Source organism: Mycetomoellerius zeteki, unplaced genomic scaffold, assembly GCF_001594055.1.
Source record: "Mycetomoellerius zeteki isolate Tzet28-1 unplaced genomic scaffold, Tzet1.0 scaffold174, whole genome shotgun sequence".
NCBI lineage: Eukaryota > Metazoa > Arthropoda > Insecta > Hymenoptera > Formicidae > Mycetomoellerius > Mycetomoellerius zeteki.
In genome coordinates, this window is record NW_017256696.1 from 3573684 (window position 1) to 3587975 (window position 14292).

General features: G+C 30.5%; 1 pseudogene; it reads right to left on the reverse strand.

The window, feature by feature from the left end:
* Positions 1–4390: 4390 nt before the first annotated feature.
* Positions 4391–4865, reverse strand: LOC108721470 (uncharacterized; annotated as a pseudogene).
* Between the last annotated feature and the right edge of the window lie 9427 nt (positions 4866–14292).

Sequence of the window (14292 nt, forward strand, 5' to 3'; positions counted from 1 at the left end):
ATTCATTGTTAATAAAATAACATGGAAAAACATTAACATGTGAATATCATGATTTTCTATTAAGATTAATGGACGTTCCTTTTTGTTTACCAGAATTACATATAAAGTTTAGGTAAAATAGACGATGAATTATAGGTATTCAACGACTATGTTAATAATATGATCAATGATCTTATCATAAACTATCGATCAATGCATTTACTACGTTAAACCGATTTGTAAGCACAATATAGTATATCATCTTCGCGTGATGACAATCATAATTATAACCCAACGCAATAAGATAACCCAACAAGATAAATAAGTATAATATTTTCAAGTCTTTATACTGCGATAATTGTAACTATCGTATATTTAATTCGGCGAGTTGTATTTAATGATTAGCACTTGCGAAGTTATCGAAGTACTATCTCTAACGTGATACATGCATAGCTATACATATACAAATATGTAATAGTATCTCCCCGCCTCCGGGGATATATTTTTAGGATTATTACTGCGTGTGCAATGCGTAAGGGTACTTTTGTAATTACAACGTTCCACCACTGTAAATATTGCAATTAAACATAAAATTAATTGTGTTACATTTTCTTTCAATTTTACCAAATCCATCCTCCAAAAATATAATCATTACACAACAAATTAATGTTTTCTATTGAAACTATTTAGAAATTAAATTTGGACAATATTCATTTTGGACAATATCTCTAGATTTTAATAAATTCATTATTCTATTCTGTAACTATATATGAATTTCATTCTATGCATATGCAATAAATCAAAAGATGAATGTAAATTTTATAAAATTAAATAATGGCATTAAACTAATCCAGTCAATTCATTTCAAGGCCACAAATCTATAAAATATTTACTTATTTAATTATTTTATTCAATTTAAACTTTTAAGCTTTCAAATAAATACAATAAAATATGAACAAATAATTTAAAGATATCTCCCCAAAGAGATATAATACATTCAAATAGCCAGCAAATTAATAAAGTAATTTAAAACATTTACTACTGCATTTATTATCATGGTAAATTTAAATTTTTATATTAATTTAAACTGTAATTTATGTTTTTTATATTAATAATAATTGTGATTTTCATATAACATTAATAATTATGAAAAAAAGACGTTTTTAAATTTTGGCATCTTTTTGTATGTTTTACATCTCACATAATTTTCACAAAAATTTATTGTCTCAAGATAGAAAGATAAAAAATAATTAAATATTTACCAATACAATGCGCAGCTGCAAAGTTGTGGTAGATGCCATTAATCTGTAAAATGTAAATATATTTAAATTAAAGCAGTGCCTAAAATAATTAATATTTTTAAAAAACATATTGCATAATTTTTTTGTATTCATCCTTTAAAAATATATTTAATAAATAAATTCCAAAATTTTAGAAAGACAAAATTTCTTCAGATGCAAGTTTATATATTTATTAAGATTTTGGACATAATTTCTCAGATAATAAATAAATAATTGCTTACCCAACGGTTGCATCGTCGGAGCCCGATGCCTCCCAGGCCTCCTCCTCCTCCTCCTTTCCTTCCTCTCATGTTTCTTTATTCCTTCATGGCACTCATAGATACTAACGACACTCGCGAAAATCACATCCGTTAATTAATCACCGAAATACTATCGCGCAATACTTTGCCGCACTCCCGATACTGTAACGCGATGCGTATAGGATGCTTTCCAAATGTAAAATCACTAGACATTTTCGTCGGCAACACAAGTTTCGTTCTAATTGTTGTAATCTAATTGTCGACATAAAACTGCACATCATGCTCGAGGGCTACTAATCAGCCATGTTAGTTTGTGATTTCTAATGACAATTACAATAACATTCCATGGTGGAAGTACTTCCACCACGTAACATTCCTAATCGCGGCGTCTATAAATGAGGAAATTGGATAGTCATCATTTTTGCTATTATCGTTCAATACAGACGGAAAAAGCTACATTTAATCTCATTCTATCCGAAAACATGCACAGTGTATACATTTTGTTCCGAGTTACTCACCGTATATCAACGAAGATAAAACGATGCTTGTATCGACTTGTGTCACCGATTGGAAAACACTTTTTTTACATGCATACATTCTTGCTTACGTTTGTGTTACGATGTATTTATCTGGATGTATCAAGCAACAGGAAAGCATCCTACGTCGTACATACGCGTACAACGGTCGAAAATTCGAATGCGCTTCGTACGAAGTCTTTGATGTAACCTTCACGCGACGCTCGCAATAATCACCAAAATATGATCGCCTGACACTCTTTACAGGATGTTCCCAATGCCGCTCCGTTATCATTGACGATGTGACGTGAATCTTATTATATTCCGAGACGAAATAATGCGAAAAAATGAGATAGTATGATGCGGATGGAACTACGTGCGACTCCTACAACGTGCCGCGGCGTCCCGTGTGAAGTGTGAATCTAAAGGCTGGTGTATTTGTTCAAACCTCGCGGCCAACTTCGTGGCATGCGGCAGGCGCAATTTTTGAAAATGCTTTTACATGAAAGTATCAAGCGTCAAGCGTAAAGTTGAAAACACAATAGACGCAGGCAATAAGCACAGGCAACAGGGAATAACGAGCCATCCAATCAGAGCTCTGATGTGTAAGTTCGACATTATATCCCAGAGCTCTGATTGGACGGCTCGTTATTCCCTGTTACCTGTGCCTATTGCCTGTGTCCCTATTGTGTTTAAGGCTTTAAGGTGCTTTCACATCTTAACGGAAAAGCAAAAACTGGAAAAGCAGTAGCCAATCACAACTCGCGCAGTTCACATCTTAACGGAAAAGCAAAAAGTGGAAAAGCAGTGGCCAATCACAACTCGCGCTGGTAGTAAGTAGTACAAAAAGCTGAAATTGTAGACTATCAGCGCGAGTTCTGATTGGCGATTGCTTTTATGCTTTCTGCTTTTTCGTTTAAGTGTAAACGCGCCCTTAAAGCGTAATGATATGTTTAATAATTTTACTGAAATGTGCTGAATTCAATGTATGTACATACATTGCTGATAGTGGAATCTTGTAGTTTATATTGATTGCGTTCAGCAGAGAAAACTAATCAGTTAGCGCTTAGTGATTCTTCAATAATAATTGGTTCCTACACTTAGATCCAGTAAAGAACTAAAGGCAAGAACCAATCATATTAAAGACTCACTAAACGCTAACTGATTAGTTTTCTCTGTTGAACGCAGCCAAAATATAGGATGTTGAGGGTTAAATCGGTGCCAAACTTAAAAAATATGAACAATAACAATATAAAAATACGATAAATATTATTCAAATTTTAATATTAAAATAGCCGAATATTAATTCACCGTTAATTTTTTATAATTAATTGTCTAAACTATTCGAATCCTTAAATTATGATATATTATATTTTACAATTCGTTTTCTATTCTCAATAGCTCAGATTTAAATTAATAAATCATCAGATTTTATTCTTCTGATATTAATATTTGAATATTTATAGAATAATATTTACAACATTCAAATAATTCGAATGTTTTTGAGTAACAATAATTATGTCGATTGATTTGAGAATTATAATATTTGAATATTTATAATTCTAATACAAAAATTATATCAGATGTATAAAAAATGAATATGTAGAAAAAATTCAACTTGTAATTTACATAATAATTAATTAACGTAATAAATAATAAACTGTATGCTTATTGGAAAGTTGATATTTAATTCGTCAAACGTGGCAGTTCATTCAATAGTTTCAGTTGACAATTAGTTGAAACTGCTAATGCTTCTTCACATATTGTTTTCAAAATTTATTGGAATTTCTACTGTATCCTATTCAAAATTGAATCTGCAAATATAAATGAAATAAATAACAGATTAAAAAGTTGGAATATATAGTTGTGATCAGTACTACAAAGTTAAATTTCTCACTCAAGTACATTATTTTATAATCGCATCAAAAAACTGGAATTCTTATTATTTAAATATTTAAAAAATCGAATGTTTAGTATCTCTCTCGAATACTATTGGAAATAAAAAATGCTTAACTCAAAAATTACTCCAATAGACTGCCTGAACAGTTGTTAAATATTTAAGTACTAAGTATATTACAGTAAATTTGTATTATTTGAACTTGAATTAGCTAAATGGAATTATTTAATTGAAGTATTGATAAAATTTATAAAACACACACATTTTAAATATCAGACTCAAATTTTTATAGTTTTTATGATAAACAAATACCAAATATTTGATTTCTTAAGTGTTTGTTATATATGAGTGCATACTAAAGGAATGATTAAAGGATGAAACACAAGTATGTGTGATATTTACCATTGTCATTTTTTTTATTTTTTCAAATGCAAATATGTCTATCAATCTGACGAGAAGTTACTCGTTGTTTTCTTTTGATTGATGATTTATATTCATGTCACTTCCTCCAGTATCTTCTCGAGTTTTTTTATTAATGCCATGTTTGGACAAGTGATTCGTTAAATCATCTACTTTATTCTTAAGCAGGTCAAACTTGTCATAACAAATCTTGCAGTTTACTTTATCATTTGATGTGTTTAATATGAAATGTGCCGATATCCAAGAATGTTCAAATTCTTTTTGTATTTCTTTTATTATTTGTGGATGTTTAAATTTAATATGATTCTTTAACACCGATATTAAATATCCACTTGAAAGATATATATCACAAATCTTACATTTTAAAGTGTACCTTTCTTCTTCTGTGAAATAACGCCATATCGGACCGTATCTGTCATCTATGTCTTCATCATGAAATATTTTATGAGAACGAAATAAGTGTACTTTTTTTAATATTGATGTGTTTTGTGTAATATAAGAACAAAGCTTGCATTGGGTTTCACCATTTCGTAAATTGTTATAATAATTCTGTGTCCAACTACTTGAATTATTCTTTTGCAGTGCCATCACGTCTGCACAGTATCTTAGAGTGTGTATTACTAAACGTGACAATGTCTATACCATAGGGAAATGTTCGACGAAGGTCGAAGAGTGACATGTGAATTTAGTTAGAACATTGTTGATTTGAATATTGATGGAGCCTAAAGTCAAGAGAACAGACTCTGGTATAACGTATAAGGCATAAAAAAATCTAAGACCAGAATCCTTTATTTCATATAAAGGAAGAAAATGATGGACTTTGATTAGTTCATTTTCTTATGTATTATACGTTATGCGTTATGCAAATGTTTGTGCTCTTAACTTAATGCCTTGTATCCGATATATTATATAAAAATCCATTCGAAATCTCGGACGGAAAAGAAATTGACGAATCGCATTGGTCATGTGATCAAATTTAGCAAATGTGATTTTTTCAGTGTTCGGATAAATTGATTGTTGTTGTTTCTAATTCTTTTCTTATTGGTGAATATAGTTCATACTGGTGAACATAGATATAGTATCTAGACTGCACATTCACAAGGAGTTAGAGCAAAGGGTAGAAAAGAACGCACTTATTGTGGCCCAGGTGCGTTCTCTCTCGTTTCGCGCATGCACGAGAGAAAACGCACCCGGACCACAATGTGTGCGTCCTTTTCTACCTGAGGTTTAAGCTGGAAACACAATGGGCACAGGCAATAGGCACAGGCAACAGGGAATAACGAGCCGTCCAATCAGAGCTCTTGAGTAGAAGTTCGATATTATATCTCAGAGCTCTGATCGGACAGCTCGTTATTCCCTGTTGCCTGTGCCTATTGCCTGTGCCCATTGTGTTTCCAGCTTTACCCTCACTCCTCGAATTTCGGAGAATGCTCAGTCTAGTTATTACCTATACTGTGTCTATGTGCATTTCACACCTTTTCGCATGTGGAGCTCGCAATGTATGGACGTGATTCTTTGGATCTCCATATTATTTTGTAAGTAATAAATCGATCAATTTTAAAAATTAATTTTCCCTGCTAGGCGCCATCGAGATCTTAAATATAATACATCATTTTTATTAAAAACCTTATTTATTAGTGCAGTGCGTACGAAATATTTGGCTGAGATTTCGATCTTGTGTCATAGGAATAAGAAGATGGAAGATTTGCGTTATTCGCATTGCGATCTTGAAACCAACAGATCCTTTAAATTTTCAATATTAACATTTTTGTTGCGTTTTTGTTTTTATATGCGATAATGTATAATGCAGTTATCACACACTTCCATATTTATATAGCTGGTATTTCTAGTCCGTATTAAGACAGTCGATTTCGGCTGGGATGCACTAGTGTGCACTGGTGCATATTAAAACCATTATTCAATGAATAGCGAGAAAAACTTAAGAGAGGATGTGAGAGCTTTTTTCCTGCAACCATAAAATGCCCCCGCGCATTACTGCCCTCTGAAAAAGTGGATGTTTAAATATTCAAACAAGTTAATTTAGCGAATTTTATCTTATAATATGCGTCTGCATAAAAATGGAAAATTACGAAGTTACGTCTTTTATGCAAATTTTCAACCCGTTTTTACCAAATATTACTAGTGTGAAAATATGTATATTCCAAAGTCTCTATATAATCACTAATCACTAGCAATTATAGAATCTTTGAATACACTTCAGGCCCAATTGCACAACTCACAGTTAACTCTTAACCGAGGTTCAACTTATTTCTCATCTCTTTCCAATTTTAAAATTGGATAGAGACAAAGAATAAGTTGAACCTCAGTTAATCGTGAGTTGTGGAACTTGGCCTCAATCACACGTATCGTTAAATTAAGGTTTAATTTAGCAAAAACGAGCTAGAGGCCCTCCACCCCCCCCGCCGATTTTATCGGCAGTCCTCTTTTCTTTGACAGTATACTTACCCAGTAAAAAAAAAACGAGCTACTAATAAATTTAGTAGTTCGCGGGTAAATATATTTTTAATTTATTTTTTTATTTTTATATCTAATTTTATTGTATTTCGCTAATGAAATTGCAATAACTTTTTTAATATTATTCTTTATTGTAATCCTTTATCCAATTCAATATTACAATTATAATAATTATTTACAACACAATATACAATTGTAAATGCTGTTCAAAATATAATAAAAATGAAAATATAGGAACATAATTGACAAATTTTAGTAATGCGGGATTATACGAAAACGTCGAAAATACACACAATAACACAAATTTTTCTAAACAAATGATTAATGAAATATTGATAAACGCAGAAGAAATACTAACAACAATTAGATCGTATTATTAATTATTAATTTGTGAATATAAAACTTAATAATATCGTGATAAAAAGTCATTAATATATTTATAACAGCACTTTCATCGCGTTCAAGATAACTATCTCAATAATTTCATCATATCAAAATCCCTCCGCCTTGTGATACGCTGTTAGTATCCGATACAAAGAAGAACAATCTTCATAGTGGAGAGCGAACTTAATGTATTCTACGTCAAATTCATAAGATCCAATTTGCCAAGAAAAATTCAGCAATCCGTCAAATATCAGTGATCTTGTTACAGGAGGGTATGAATCCCGAATCTTTCAGACTTACGATAGTAATAATTTTGGTAACATGTCTATTACAATTACCATTTTTATCACATTTAATATAATATTAAAATTCGCGAGAAAATATGTTCTACCACTCATATATATCACTAAAAATCATCTCTTATTAAAAATAAACGGATAGAATGATTTCCTTATGGAATAGTGGTTACGAAGGAATATATTTAATAATGATAAAATACATATGCGTTATTGTAATTTTTTTATATGTATGGTTACAAAAGTTTCTCGGGTACCTACTGTTCGAGATAAGGCGAACCCGATAATAACGGGATTTTAAAGAATATTTATGTATATTGAAAAATTTAATAATTCTTTATTTTTCTGTATTTTTCAAAAATTTTAATTATTAATATCCCGTTAATATGAGGGTACCCATTCGACTTATCTTGAATATTTTGTACACACACATTTTTAATTAAATTCATGTAATCACTTTTAACATTGTTAAAAGAATATAAAGTATTGTGGTAAAAATTATATAAATCGACAAAAATCAAAATTCGTTAAATGTAATCTCATAATATCCGCATGTATTTTATCATAGAAAAGTATACATACATATAAATTAATAATTAATAATATTCTGGAATGATGTCCAACACCTAAAAATGATTTTAAAATAAGTTAGAAAATTAAATATATACATTTGTAACCATATTATTGTTAAAGGAATCATCGAAAATTGAGCAAACTATTTGTATAAAATGTAAATTTATTTACTTAATAATTTGGACTTAAACAAATAATCATTACATATCCATATTAATCATATAATACTAAATTCCTATTGTTATTAAGACAGTACTATTACTAACATTATCGTTATTAGTGGGAGAACATTTAATAAAATAAAGAAAGCGATGAAAATTGTATGCTAAAATATATCACTGAATTAATTTCGCAACTTAACTTCAAAATATATATAGCAATTGTCATTGACTCATTGACAAAATTATTACTTCCAGTAACTACAGACGAGAAAACCCGGGATTAATTCCGATCCTGTACAAAAATCTCCAAAGAGACACTAAACTAGACTTCGCGAATGGACTTTACGAAAAGCGAGGAATAACTCTCCACGATAAAAATAATTTCGACTTTCCATTGGTACAAACACAGAATCACAGACATCCATCTGACGATGAGGCTTTTGCATATAATAAATTGATCACTAAAATATACTTGTAACTCTTTAATGTTAAAAATGTAAATGTCAAAAAGCAAGCAATACAAATTAAATAAATTTCTATACTAAATACGAAGAAAAATTGACGATTATTCTAAACATCAAATTTTTAATTAGAAGTTACTTAAAATTATTAATGACTTTTTGATATTCAGAATAAAATTCAAAAAATTAAAAAATATATCAAAGTTAAATATTTATGAAACTTATTAAATTAGTAAACAATTTTTATTATTATATGTTTCGTCGATTTCGTATAATTAATTTCAATTACATACAATTTGGTTTGCTACGATAAGATAAATGCTATCTGTATTGAATAGATACTCAATACGTGTGTATATATATATATATATTCCAGTAAATATATAATTTATTAGTAAATCGTTGTGCAAATTACAAAAGTATGATAGCATTTATCTGAACATAGTTTACATAAATTTTATATTACGTACTTAATACTATTATACATACATTTATTTACAAAAAAATTAATTACAATATTAACGCGTTACATTATAATTTGTACGTGTACAAAATTTTACAAAAAAAGTTTAAGAGTAGCTGAAAATTCAATAAAATTTGAAATTAATTTGGTTTATTTTCATATTTGATAATTGGAACGAAGAATACTGCGATAATTAAATAAAACTTAAAATTAATTTAAAATTTTATTCAATTTTTAATCCCTCCTTTCCAATAATCAAGTATGTACATATGATGTGTTTATTCCTACCTATCCATACCTATCGTCCTATCCATACTTATTGTCCTACCCGTATTTTCATTTATTCCTACCTATTCGCGTATACCTATCTTCACTCGTGTATTCCTACCTACATTACCTCACAAATGTGCAATAACACCGCGAATATAATAGGTTAACTGCTGCGTTCAAAGAAAGCAGCTTCTCAACTGTTGTAAAATTCTTCAATACGATTGGTCCTTGCTTTTGGTTCCTTATGGATCTAAATGTATAAACCAATCATATTGAAGAATTTTACAATAGTTGCAAAGCTGCTTTCTCTACTGAACGCAGCCTATAATAATTAAAACAAGCTTTCGATCTTTAAAATGCAAAAAAAATTGACAAATAACAGGGCTAATGAGATTTTTTAATCTACCAAACTTGCGCTTGATTATCCGCGCTGACTCTCATTAGCTCTGTTGTCTGTTGGTTTTTTGTATTTTAAGTAATTCCAAAAATATAAGAACTCGCAATTTGCGAGCAAATTACCCTCCCGAATATTCAGTTTACCTTTAAAAACTTAGATTGGTGTTACACACCAACCTACCTTGTATAAGTCCTCTTCTTTCTTCTGGCCAGATTGCACTCACCTTTTGTTGCTTCTGGCCAATATTCTGGCTTCATATGCCAGAAATCGACAACAAGGAGAAATACTCCTTTTTGCTGCCGACTGCTGCCGACTAACATCGCCGGCAATAAGCGTAAAATTTTACGCTTTCGTACGATGCGCGAAACACGAACACGTCGCGAAGAGGCCATCATATTAACGAAATTGATTAAATATTAATATCAATAATAATAATAATAATAATTCCATTAACACATACGAATAAATGCCACGTTTATTCTCTATTCGCGTTTATTCAAAATTAAAAATATAAGTATTCGATTAAAAATAAATCTAAATTAAAAAATCTTCACGTAGACAACATTTTGATTACAAGAGTCTCGAATATTATAAAACTAGATTTTAAATTTCTTAATATATATAAACTTTATAATATTATCAATAAAACTTTAATTTAAAAGTAAATGACTGAAAATTATTAAATTGATTACTATCCGATAAAATTTAAGGCCCATGTACGTATTTTTAACGACTCGAACGATTCGTTGCTGAATCTCATCTCAAAGCATGCGGAGATGAGAAATTCAGATGAATGATGTAAGATCCGAAAGGGATAATTTTTCTTCATGTCAGTAAATACATTGGTATTGTATTTTGTATACTATTAAAATCATGTTTTGTATAACATATTATTTCAAAATTAAGTATTTTAAGTACGTTAAGCAAAACTCTGAATGCGATTTTAAAATAATTATGAAATAAAATTCTTCTATCTGTTGGTAAAATGTATATTGGATCTTACATCATGTTACTACTTTAACTGATATAAAATTCAGTTGCTACATATGGATAAATTATAAAAGATTAGGCTAAAGTCAGTGCATTGAGATAAGTAATAATAATTAATAAGCAGAAAATGTCTTTTATAGAAAAGCGATATTAATAAATTATATGCGCTACATTAAAATTTTTGTTATTATTTCATCAGTAACATGTATACAAATAATGAAACAATAGAAGGAATTTTTCAGAAAACAGTACACATTATATATATATGTATGTAGATATTGCTTTTCTGCACCAACTTATATAAAACTTAATCCTGAATGAATATTTGGAATAGGATAGATAGGAAAATTAATAAAACAATATTTATTAAAACGTAATAAACGCTTTTTCATATTATGATATCCATAGATAATAATTTCATTTATTTTTATTATTATTTTATATAAACTTTATATTTTTTAATTTTATATATTTCATATATTTAAAGAAACGAATATTTTATACTCTTTTATTTTTATTTCCAAGTATATCAAAATGTATTTATTTAATATTGTATAAAACATGTTAAAACCATTGAAACAACATTTTTTATTATATTTTTTATTATATTTCTGAGCTTAAATTACTTAATATCAAATCGAGCTTGAGTTACTTCGTATCAAAACGTTATACGCTTTACACACATTAACGTATGAATTTACAATCAATAATCAACATTTGAGCTAAATTGAATAATTTTCCTGAGTTAAATAGTTTTGCTCTATTCTTATAGTTAAATTAACGCGATATTGAGAAAGAGCAGTGGCGATATATAAGAATAATTAGAAATAACTCAAACTGTGTGTAACGTGACATAAATTTAACAGTGTATGCACAATATATTCAATAATAAGAAGGTATCCAGGATTAAGTTTATCCTAATCTGTACTAACTTAGCCATTTTAAGGCAACGGATGTATGGAATGCTATACATATATTTATCCGTATATTTTTATTAAATTAATGCATATATGCATCTATAGATATATATTATTGTAGATTAATGAAATTACCACACATCCGTTACCCCAATAAAAACATTAATTTATCACTCACCAATCTGATGCGCAACAGCGGAGTTATATCTGCAACGTCGCTACGATGATTCTGTAACAATAAGAATACAAAATCCAAATTAAAACAGAGCAAAAAATCAATCAATATTTTTAAAAATATTTGCTAAATGCAAAGTTCTCTTGAAAATAATCATATAATTTTTGTAAGCATCGAATTTTTTAATTTACCATTCAGTTATACACTTATAAAAATAATTATATATTTTCTTATAAAAATACGTATTTATAAAATTTTAAAATAATTTTAAATAATAATCCCTTTCTTCTAATTATCATTTTTAAATCATTAAAATAAAACGACTCAAGAATAAACAGAAGAAAGATATTGATGTTACATCAGGAAAAAATGATATTTACCCCAAGGTTGCTCCGCCGATGCCCGATGTCTCTTCCAGACCTCCTCCTCCTCTCAGAATCGGGTTGACATCCTCTCGCACAGGACACTCGCGTAAAACACTCGCGAATAGTACACTATAAACGCGCGCGGACTATTCATTTATAAAAGTCTTTCGCGCGACACTGCGGTATTTCACGTTTACAAAACCCATGATCTATGATTTCCATTTCGATCGGTGGAATTAACACCACATGTCGACGAGTACACGCGAAACACACGATGAATGCCGAACAAGAGTTAAGCCCCACACGAAAGAAGACGAAATCGATCGTATCGAGTCCATCACCTCTGATTTACGCGAAAATCACGTTCAAAATTGGCTCAGGCATACGCCCTAACACTAGTTCTAGTGTGACACAAGTGGTGCTGTACCACGAGCGATTCAAAAAGGCTGGTAGACGTGACAAGCGCCTCTTCTAATAAGAGAAAAGTTGGTACCCATTGCCGAGTCTAACAATCTAGACGATCCAGGAAATGGGATCCAACCCCTCGTCACGAGCTAGGTCCTAAGATCCCACTAAGAGCTAGGCTCTGACCAAGTCAGATTAAACGTGATTCAGCATGTAGATAAACGTAGAGAAATGATCGTCCTGACCAGAGTTATACAACTCCTTTTTGGGCAACCACCAGCGAAATTCTGTAACTCGTTGTTCAATCGTTATAACAACTGTACAACGAGTAACAGAATAGACGCAGAGACGAATCCGAGTCAATCGATCGCTTCTTACCGCTAAGGGCCGAACCGTTTGCCGACAGACAGAGCGTGTCCTCAATTAGCCGACAGCAACGGTAGTTGCTAAACCGCGCGAACACTCACGTGACATTACGCGGCCGACCTCACCTCGTGAGAGGCGTGAGAGCGTTGCACCAGTGACCGATCACCTGCATTAAGCAGCAACGTCTCAAAGAGAGTTCCGCTTTCCTGTCGAAACATCGAAGATATGATTCCATCGTCGAACTAGAATTTCATTGAATGGGTTTTGTATAATGTCCATTAGTCCGATCACTTTAACGGCACTCCCGAAGCAAACGCGACGAACCGACTGCGGTTCGTTCACTTTCAATTAAATCGGCGACGAGGGTACGTTAGCTTCCCCGTCGTTGGATTTTTACACGAAGAAAACGATTTTACTCAATATCTAAAAATTTATCTTATAGATATATCAGACAGACAAATCCGAAAATTTTTAGATATCTATGAAAAACCGTTCTTTCGTGTATATCCTCTGGGTACTGAGCTCTCCCACCACGTCAAGGTCGTACCCATGAGAGAGAAGATATCATCTGAAAAATGTAATATACAGCTATTATCTATATTACTATGCAATTATCTATACTATTATGCGGTTAACTTTTGAAATGAATATCAAAAATTCGCTACCGAATTGCGAAATAAATTCAGAGCAGATAAAGGGCTGTATCTCTTATTACGATGTCTGCAAAATATGATTAGAGTCAAATGAATAAGCTAGAGATTAATAAAAAAGAGAAATATTTCTTTTATTATCGATAAATAGTTTCAAAGTTACACTCAAGTTTTTATTATAATCACGAAAGATACACGAAAACGAAAAATTAATTAAATTATTAATCACGCAAATTATATTAATTGTTAAAGTAGGAATCGCACGAATTGCATTATTTGCGTGAAAGTATTTATTAACGTTGTTTTTTTATGACTCATGTGATTCGAAGAATAATCGAGAGTTATATACTCAAGCGAGACAAAAATGTTACATCAAACAAAAATAATTGTTGTCTATAATTATCGCGTATTAGTAATAAATTCTGCTTTTCCATCGCGTTTTGATTCCAAACGAATGAACCGTACAAAATATCTGTTCCGTGATATATGATCGTCATCTCGATTCTTTTATGAATAATTAATCGTGCGAGATAGTAATCGTATACTGTGAGTATTCATATAGTACAACGTTTCGTATTATATTTAGCATTTTT